Source organism: Cyanistes caeruleus, chromosome 2 (assembly GCF_971803275.1).
Source record: "Cyanistes caeruleus chromosome 2, bCyaCae1.hap1.1, whole genome shotgun sequence".
NCBI classification, from domain to species: Eukaryota; Metazoa; Chordata; class Aves; order Passeriformes; family Paridae; genus Cyanistes; species Cyanistes caeruleus.
The window spans coordinates 4,565,707-4,574,196 of NC_141702.1; the positions used below are offsets into that span (position 1 = coordinate 4,565,707).

The following is an 8,490-nucleotide window of genomic DNA, read 5'->3' on the forward strand; positions in this document are numbered from 1 at the left end:
TTGCCTTATGTTTGTCATGTTTCTGTCTTCCCCTCATTCTGCAGACTTTTTAGTTCACATTTAAGAAACTGGGACAGGAAGGAAAGAAAAAGGAGGATGGTTGTGAATTACAGCTTTAAACAAAGAGATGGCTAAGACAATAAAAAATCCTTACAATTACCCAGTCTGACTTTCCTCATACATCTGAAAGTTATGTAACATGATCATTTACGATAACCTTCCCCAGACCTATTAAGCAGTGTAATGATGAAAACAAAATGATTAAACCAAGGTGAAGGATTGGGAACCAAAGCCGCTTCAAAATTTTAACTCATACTCCTCCCTAAGGTAATTAAGCTTTTTAAACACTAAATTGCCAGGGTTTAGGTGCTTCAATTCTATTCACTATTTCAAAAACCATTCACAAATGCATATGAAAATTAGAGACAGCCTCAGAGCTGTGCTCAGTGCGTGAACTCTTGTTCTTTTTGAAGCCAAAGAGACTTTCACCACTAACATCAACTGTCCAACAGTTTCTTTCCTGGTGCTTTTTGTACAAGCACTGATACAGTTTTCAAGAAAGGCAACTATTCTGTGACAAACAGAGCTCATAGCTTGGTAGCTCTTTTGCCCCATGGGAATATTGTACCTCACTGCTAAAAAGCTTTATAATAAAATGTAGGAGATGGTATAAATAGACTCAGTGATGCCACTAGGTCAGTAAAAAACCCTAATTCCTTCAGAGATGGTTGGACAGTACCACATCTTTCTTGTGTTTTTTGGTCTTACTTATTGTTAATTTGAAAATGCATCTATTTGTCCTGTGAGAGGATGTGCTTGGCAAAGAAATTACAAGCAGCTACCACCGAGCACAGATGTTCATTGTCATCATTGATAGCAACAAATATCATCAGTCCAAACCAAGATCACTCCTCTAAGGGGAAAGTATATATAGCTATCATTAAAAAACCTCAGCCTCAGATCCTTGATAGTTCAGTAACTCACAGTTTTGCCAGTGGGGATGATAGAAGTTTCTTTGTTGTGATGGATGCATTTGCCATTACTCACCATACCGGTTCTCCCCTCCCCTCCAGCTGTTTTACTGTGGTACAATATCCAAAACCCATGAATCTTGCAATATCCCAGCAGCCCGCTCTGTAACATTCCAGCCTGACAAAATTGGAGCTAATAGTTCAAACAAGCTGAAACATCAAGTGGGAAGGAGTGAAAGAAGACTTTTCATTAAAGGCATTGACTATTGGGGAACTGGGAGATAAATGGTGATCTGGTAACCATCCTTGTCAAATGAGAAAGTGTCAATGTATTGATTGTCTCATTACCACTGAATTAATTACAGCTGTATCTCTCTCTAGATATTTAACTTATAGCTTGATATTAGGACTTGATTTCCTTGACAAAATGATGAGGTTTTGTTTCAAGATTCTCTGAAGTTTTAGGTTTGTATTTTTTTTTGTTTTTTTATTTCTTTTCAACATGAATAGTATGTTTTTCCAAAGGATGGTGACCTGGAAAATTAATTTCTGCTTATCCATGCAAACAGACATAATATCTCTGCAAATTTCCAGTCTGCCAGCTCCTTCTGAGATATTTCTCTGAACCTAAAGCTAAAAGAAAAAGGCTTTGCATCTATTTCACTGGAACTGGTATGAGTCTATATTCACAATGTGATGGAGTCCAATGACAGCTCTACTGAAAAAATTAATTTAAATTATCTCCAAACTTCCTGTTTATATGTTTATCCAGTTATTACAAGATCAGCTGCCTTCCCAGTTTGGGGATCTACCTGAGATTATTGTCACTGGACAGTTCCCACCTAAAGCCAACAGCAGTAGGAAAACTGTTCAAGGTCTAGAAGAGCTGTCCAGGGCAGTGGTGGAGTCACCATCCCTGGAAGGGCTTTAAGCCCTTTAAGATGTGTAGATGTGACACTTGGGAACATGTGGTGAATTTGGCAGTGCTGGGGGAAGGCTTGGACTCCATGACCTTAGAAGTCTTTTCCAACCTAAACAATTCTATGCTTCTGTGAGCAAATGGTGCACTGCATTAAATGCAGCATTTCAGAACAGAAGCCCCATGTGAAATAAGTTCATGAGTTTTTACTTCTGCTCTTCTAGTATATTTTTTTGTTTGCTTATTTGGTTACTATTGTTATATTTGATAGAAATGATCTGATGTGTCTTCTCATCATCCATTTATTTCCAGTTGCCCACTTAGACAGATATGGAAGTACTGGCATGGGAAGGTTAGGCATCTTTTCTCAGTTCTTTTGGGAAAATAACCATAGGTGCAAACCAACCTGGGTGTCTTAATAGACAGGGCAGCTTGGTTTTCAGCTAGCTCTTTTTCCTTTGTGTGATATTATCAAACATCATTTAGGTATTTATTTATGTTCTTATTTTGAAATGATTTATTTTCTACTTTGATCTTTGAAGGTGTCATAATGAATAGGGTGAAATCTAATATTGGATCATATCTATCTAGCAGGTACATCAGAGCAATTGTCAAGAAATCCAATGCTGTTAGGCTTTGCAGGATAATTTATCTTTGTTTTAATGATGTAAAAAAAAAAACCCACTTGGAGAAGAAAACAAAAATACATTATTTCACAGGTGCTTATGATTTTGACTGTTTTTACACAAGGGATACAATTAACACATTATTAGTTCTATTTTTATTTTTTATTGTTCGGTGGCTTTTTAAGGTAAAACTGTTTTCATTGTTTGATTTCAGATCCAGAGTGAGAGACAAAAAGATCAAGGGAGCACATATCTTTGCTTGCCAGGTTCAGCTGTGGAGATCATGTTGCTGAAGGAGAACCAAAGACGGTCATAATTGGCAAAATCACTCAAATCAGTCCTTAACTATGCATTCCCTCATCTGGGTTTCATTCACAACTTCTTTCACCCCAAACATATTTACAGCTTTTGGAGGCTGAATCCTGTTAAATTGCACCATTGGTAGCTCCTCCACATGCAGAAACCATACTTGATCTTAGCTGTGTGCTGCAAGAGAGCAGAAACCACAAAGTCTAAGTTGAAAAACATCCTTTTCCTCCCATTTTAAGTGCTGGACAATCCTGTTCACTGGCAGAAGAAGAGAGGGATTATTATCCTTTGAAGGAAGCAGCCTAAGAAACCATGGCCATGCAGTCTGAGAGCAGACAGACACTTGTTGGCTGTGTTGAATTTTTATCTACAACTTGCATTAGGTTTTGATTCTTTAGGAGCAATAGTGAGGGAGACACTTCTGAATCCAGATCTTTACAATAACACCTCCCATCACTTTCATCCATCTCAATATCTCTGGGTTTTTTTCCCTTTTATAATCAAGTACAACTTGTAAAATGATAATAATTACCTCACTAGACAGATATGAAGCTTAATTAAATAAAGGCTGATTATCAAAAACTTGGAGCATGTGCAGAGCCTGTTTGCTATAGCATTTCTTTTGCTAAGCTTTTCTGCAGATCAAGCCTGGGCTGTACAAGAAATGATATTAATCATCTGTATCAAAAGAAATATGACTCATTCAAGGCAGAGCCATCCAAGACCACAAACGAGACATTATTTTGATAATGAGAGATTTATAGAAGAGACACAGAGAGAAGGATCTCCTGGTTCTTTTAACCCAGCCCCTATTCTAGGCCCCTACACAATCTCCTTAAAAATGTAATAATCTTCACTTGAACATCTTGACTGAGAAGGACTAGCCAGCAATTCATACAAGATAGAAAGCAGATGAGCCTCCGTCATTTTTACACCTAAACTCAAACCAGACTTCATCAAGTTCCTCTGTTCTTTTACTGCTGGTTGGAAGCTGAGACTGGAAGTGGAAATGCCAAAGCATCCCAAAGATGGGCAGCATTTGGGATGGGATGAGAAGCAGATGTTGAAGAAATCTCTGAAGAGATGATCTTCTCACAGAAATTTCAAAGTTGTTTTTTTTTTCACAATTCAAGCCCAAGACTTCAAAAAACAGGTGTATGCAGCCTCCACTCCAAAAGACCTCTCTTTGAAATACCTTTTGTGGCACATCCAAAAGTCATTGGAAATATCCTGGAGCATCTCAAAAGGATGAGGGCCAACAGGTGAGTCACTAACCCAAGTCATCCATGTACCTTGATTTTAACTGCCCAGCTGAAGGTAAGTTAAACCCAGTATAGTGAAGGTGCCCTGCCCACATCAGGGGATTGAAACAAGATGATATTTAAGCTCTCTCCAAACTCAAAGCCCCATCCAACCTGGCCTTGAACACCCTCAGAGATGGGAATGTGTCTCGAGTTAAGAACAGACTGAAATCTATCCCTCTCCTGTATCATTGTCTTTCTTTGTGGCATCAAATTGGATGTTGGGTCAAAGTTCTTTCTACATTTTAATTTCCATGGAACTTAATTGACTAATTGGCCTCATCCAGTAGTAGAGTTAACTACACTGAAGATTGTTCAGCTTCTGTGGTGAGAAGATTTAAGAAACTATTGTGACTCAAACCTGGTCAAATAGAGAAATCCATTATATTGTCTCATTTTAAAAAGGCATAGGTGGGATTAATCTTACCTGAGTGTGTTTAAAGTCTTCATGACTTTAGTCATGCTAACACACCTAAAGGTGCAGTGATTATTTGCAATTAAAATTGTATGCCTCACAACTAAGAAAAATAGACTCTTTCAGCAAGTCTTTCATCTCACCTATGTTAAATTCATATTTTAGGTCTACTGATCTCAGAATTACCTGTCTTCCCCACTGCATACAAAGGGAATCTATAACAACCTCCTTAAATTTAGACTTTGAAACTATAAACACCTAAATTCCATCTGAAAAAAGCACTGAGGCATAACTTAACACCTTAACTCTAACCAGAAACCTGGCTGCAAGCATCTTCTGACAGAATATTTACAATAAGATATTTGTTCATGGAAAACTATTTTTTTAAAGGCAAAAATTAAATTTAAGAATGAATGAGTTATATTGAAAGTTTTATGGGTCTACAAGGAGCTAACACAACATAACATTTGGACTCAAGAGGGGTTTTTAAGAGCAACCAATCCAAATGGGTATTAAGTGAGGTTACTGTAAACACATTCATAAAATATTACTTCTTTCTAGGTGTGCATTATCTTTATGGTTGCCATATACCCAAGTATTAGTATTTTTGCCTTGAATTCTTGCAAAATCTCAGAATGCTTTATAGTGATCAATTAATTAATTAATCCGAGCTCAAACTCATTCTCTTGGATAGAAAACTACTTGGTGGGTTCCCTAAAGTATGGAGTCCCCTATGGCTGGTGAAGAAGTGGGGTGGGAAAGGAAATCTTTTTGCCTCCTGCTTTTCCCCCAGGAATTGGGGTGGCACTTTCATAGTGCACCACAAGGCTCAGGCTACAAGTTTTCATCCCAACCCTTTTGACCAGGTACCTGTGAATATCTGGAACTGCTGGTGGGAGAGTTCATGAAATGAAGAGCAGCTTTACACTCCACCAAGCACATTGTTTTAAAATAAACAGATACTTTACTCACATTTATTAAAGCCAAAAGGGATTTGGAAACAAATGTCATTTCCTAAACAACTGGAGGTTTCTCAATAGGTTTGAGGTGTTTCTATCTCTGAGGGACATGTGAAGCTCATCTCACTAACACCCATTAAAGGTGACATTAAAGTCAGTGTTAAGCACTTGGAACAAGCCAGTCTTCCAGTTTCTGTGTATGGATTCAATCCCAAAGAAGTAGGAATCTCCAGACAGTGAGTCACTCCATCCTGAAGCAGGTTCCTTGTTGTTTAACCAGGACTTGGAGTCTAATCTATACACAAACAGCATGAAGAGAGCTTAATCCCTTCAAAAACAATCAGCTACTGCTATAATGCAAGTCTTACCCAAATTACATCAGGCTCTTTTAGTACCAAGTCAACCAGACCACTTGTTTCAAGCTCAAATAAACATCTCCAGTAACAACCAAAACCAAATGTGAGAATTACCAACATAAATGTTCGTTCCAATGAAAAAATAAATCCCTGTATTCTAAGGCTATTCGGCTTAAATCAAACAACCAGCTAACCTTTGAACCAGCACTGGGAAGTTTCCATTCCAATGAGAGATTTAGGAATTCATGCCAACAACCTACACTCCATCCCCAGTTGGCAGGAGGTTGGCAGGGATACAAAAAAACATGTTAACAATGCTGCTTTTTTTCTATATATACAGTAAACCTTATGTGTATCAACACACTTGTTTAAACAGCTTTTTGAATCTGCCTCACAATCTTCATGAATACATAAAAAGTTCCAGATGTTAAAATGTCCCAGGACGTGCATTTTAACCAACTTTGTTCTGCATTTGTGGCCTGACATGCAAAGAGGGCATATTGATTAGAATTACTGGCATACTTACTGTTTCAGCTTTCCTGCTTCCTACTGAGCGGTATTTGCCATGGAATGACTTGTCTTTGTGCTATTTATTCCTAGCACGCTGCTCTTGGGATCCTGGATGCTTTGGAAATTCCCTTTCCAGCAGCAGCTGGAGAGTTGAGAAGGGAAGAAAAAAAGAAGGGGGAAAAGCAGTCTGAGACTTCACAGGTGCAAAGAGGGTGAGGTTGAGAGGAGGAAGAGAAGAGGGAGAGGAGAAAATGTGTTTTCCCTTCTCTGCCTTTACAGGAACCAACCAGATAATGCCCAAGTCTGTGCTGAGCCCAGCTCACCATTGGCATGTCCATGCCAGAGCCTTGCCTTTGCACCAGTGCAAAGTCACTGTTTACTTTAACTCTTACCCATTATTAAATTTAAGACTTGGAATCCCCTGTAGCCATTTGCTTTCATTAACAGTGAGCATGTGTGCACAGCCAGAAAATCCAGGGCCTGGGAGGAGCACACTGCAGTACAGTTTCAGCAATGCCTGATGGAAGTGAGGTATCCTGGATGATTTGCATGGGAATTATCATAAAGGCTAAGAGGAGCTTAAAATCAGATTTTGTGATTCTTTCTGGCCTTGCTTGCATTGATGTCATACCAATGCCACATTTCTGATTTTGGTTTAGCTACTTCTGAACAAGAATAAATATAGTTTAGGTAGAACTTTCTGGAGTCTCTTAATTGCTCTGCTATTAAAAAAACAAAGCACTTAGACCAAGGTCTGTAAAAGGCTGATGCAGGCTGTGCTCCTTTGTACTTGGAGTGACATCCTAGAATGTTATCTAGTTCATTTATTGCAAATACCCAAGAGAGGCACCACAGAAAGCAGCAGGTACTCACTTGATGGAGTAACCCAAATGATGACATTTCAGCTCCCTGGTGAGTCAGCTGGCACCATCAGGACTGACAAAGAACTCTCCAGGGACTATGTGCATGTTTTACCCTGTGACTTTTCAGTTAACGGCGCACACATGATGACAGGAGCAGGAGTCTTGCATCCCAGCACACAAGCCAGCTGCAAAGCAATTTTGCCTCTTTTTCCCCTGGCCCCATAAAATTTGCATTCCTCCCTGCAGGACAGCCTGTGCCTGGTGTTAGGAATGAAGGATAAGTCATTTCCTCCATTGTCCTCCTTTGCCCTAAATCTCCTGCTGTAGACTAAATTTTGATGTGGAAGATACCTTCTGGGGAAGGCTGGCCATGTGTTCTTCAGGACCATGATATTTCAGCTGAACTCACTCTGGCAGAGCTAGGAGCAGCCTGTGCAAGCCTGGCTTGGGCACCTGACACCATGGACCAGGCACAACAGCAGCTGACTCAGCAGGGACACAAAGCCCCAGGTACAATTTGGGGATAAATGAGAGGTGGGCAGGTGGGAGGAGCTTCACAAACTTGGCTACAGCTGCGAGTGCAGGGTCAGGGGTGGGACAAAATAACCTACATTTGACCTTTTGACTTAAACTTCTGGGGATTCTGATTAAAATTAAATATAAGTGTGAGCTGGCACCCTCTCTCTTCTCCACTGACAGTGTTGGCTACTTCCCATAGCAGGATATTTAATACTTGGAAAACCACAGGCACCTGTATGCTGAAAGCACTGAAGTGCCTTTAACTCTCTCCCTTTATCTCTGAGTGGCACTTTTTGTATTTGTATGCTTCATCTGGCAGTGCCAAAATATAGGCATAGGATTTAGGTGTTATCCAAGCGTTGGGAGCGTGGCCTCCTGCTCCAAGATTTTGCCTTATAGTGGCAGCAAAAGGACAGATAAAGGACAGATGATGGAGGACACTGCAGCAATATAAATAATGCTTAAAAACATCAGGTGTACCAAAGCTTGAATAGGTTGAAGCCTTTGGCTCCTTAATAATTAGATCAGCAATCTAAAAAAATGCATCTCAAACACTTCAGAAATTTATTTGTATTGGAGGAGTTAACTGCAGGAAGAGTTAATTCACCTCACCTAATTTTAACCATCAGAAAGTCAGGCATCTGTCTACACTGTTTAATCACTTCCTCTAACAGCCAGTGGAGAGAGACACAAACCTCTAGAAATGGTCTAATCCATCCCAATATAAGATGAGCTGCACTCT

The 8,490-nt window shown here is 39.6% G+C and overlaps 1 long non-coding RNA gene across 3 annotated transcripts; it reads right to left on the reverse strand.

The window, feature by feature from the left end:
* Window positions 1-2,405: 2,405 nt before the first annotated feature.
* On the reverse strand, window positions 2,406-7,743 carry LOC111927397 (uncharacterized). Of its 3 annotated transcripts, none has more exons than XR_015282671.1 (4): window positions 7,581-7,730; window positions 7,240-7,414; window positions 6,383-6,508; window positions 2,406-3,002 (listed from the first exon to the last, which is right to left on the reverse strand). It is a non-coding gene; the product is annotated as an uncharacterized LOC111927397 (long non-coding RNA). The 3 variants fall into 3 exon arrangements; XR_015282670.1 differs by having other exon boundaries at window positions 7,240-7,487; window positions 7,581-7,729; XR_015282672.1 differs by lacking the exon at window positions 7,240-7,414 and having other exon boundaries at window positions 2,526-3,002; window positions 7,581-7,743.
* Window positions 7,744-8,490: the final 747 nt, after the last annotated feature.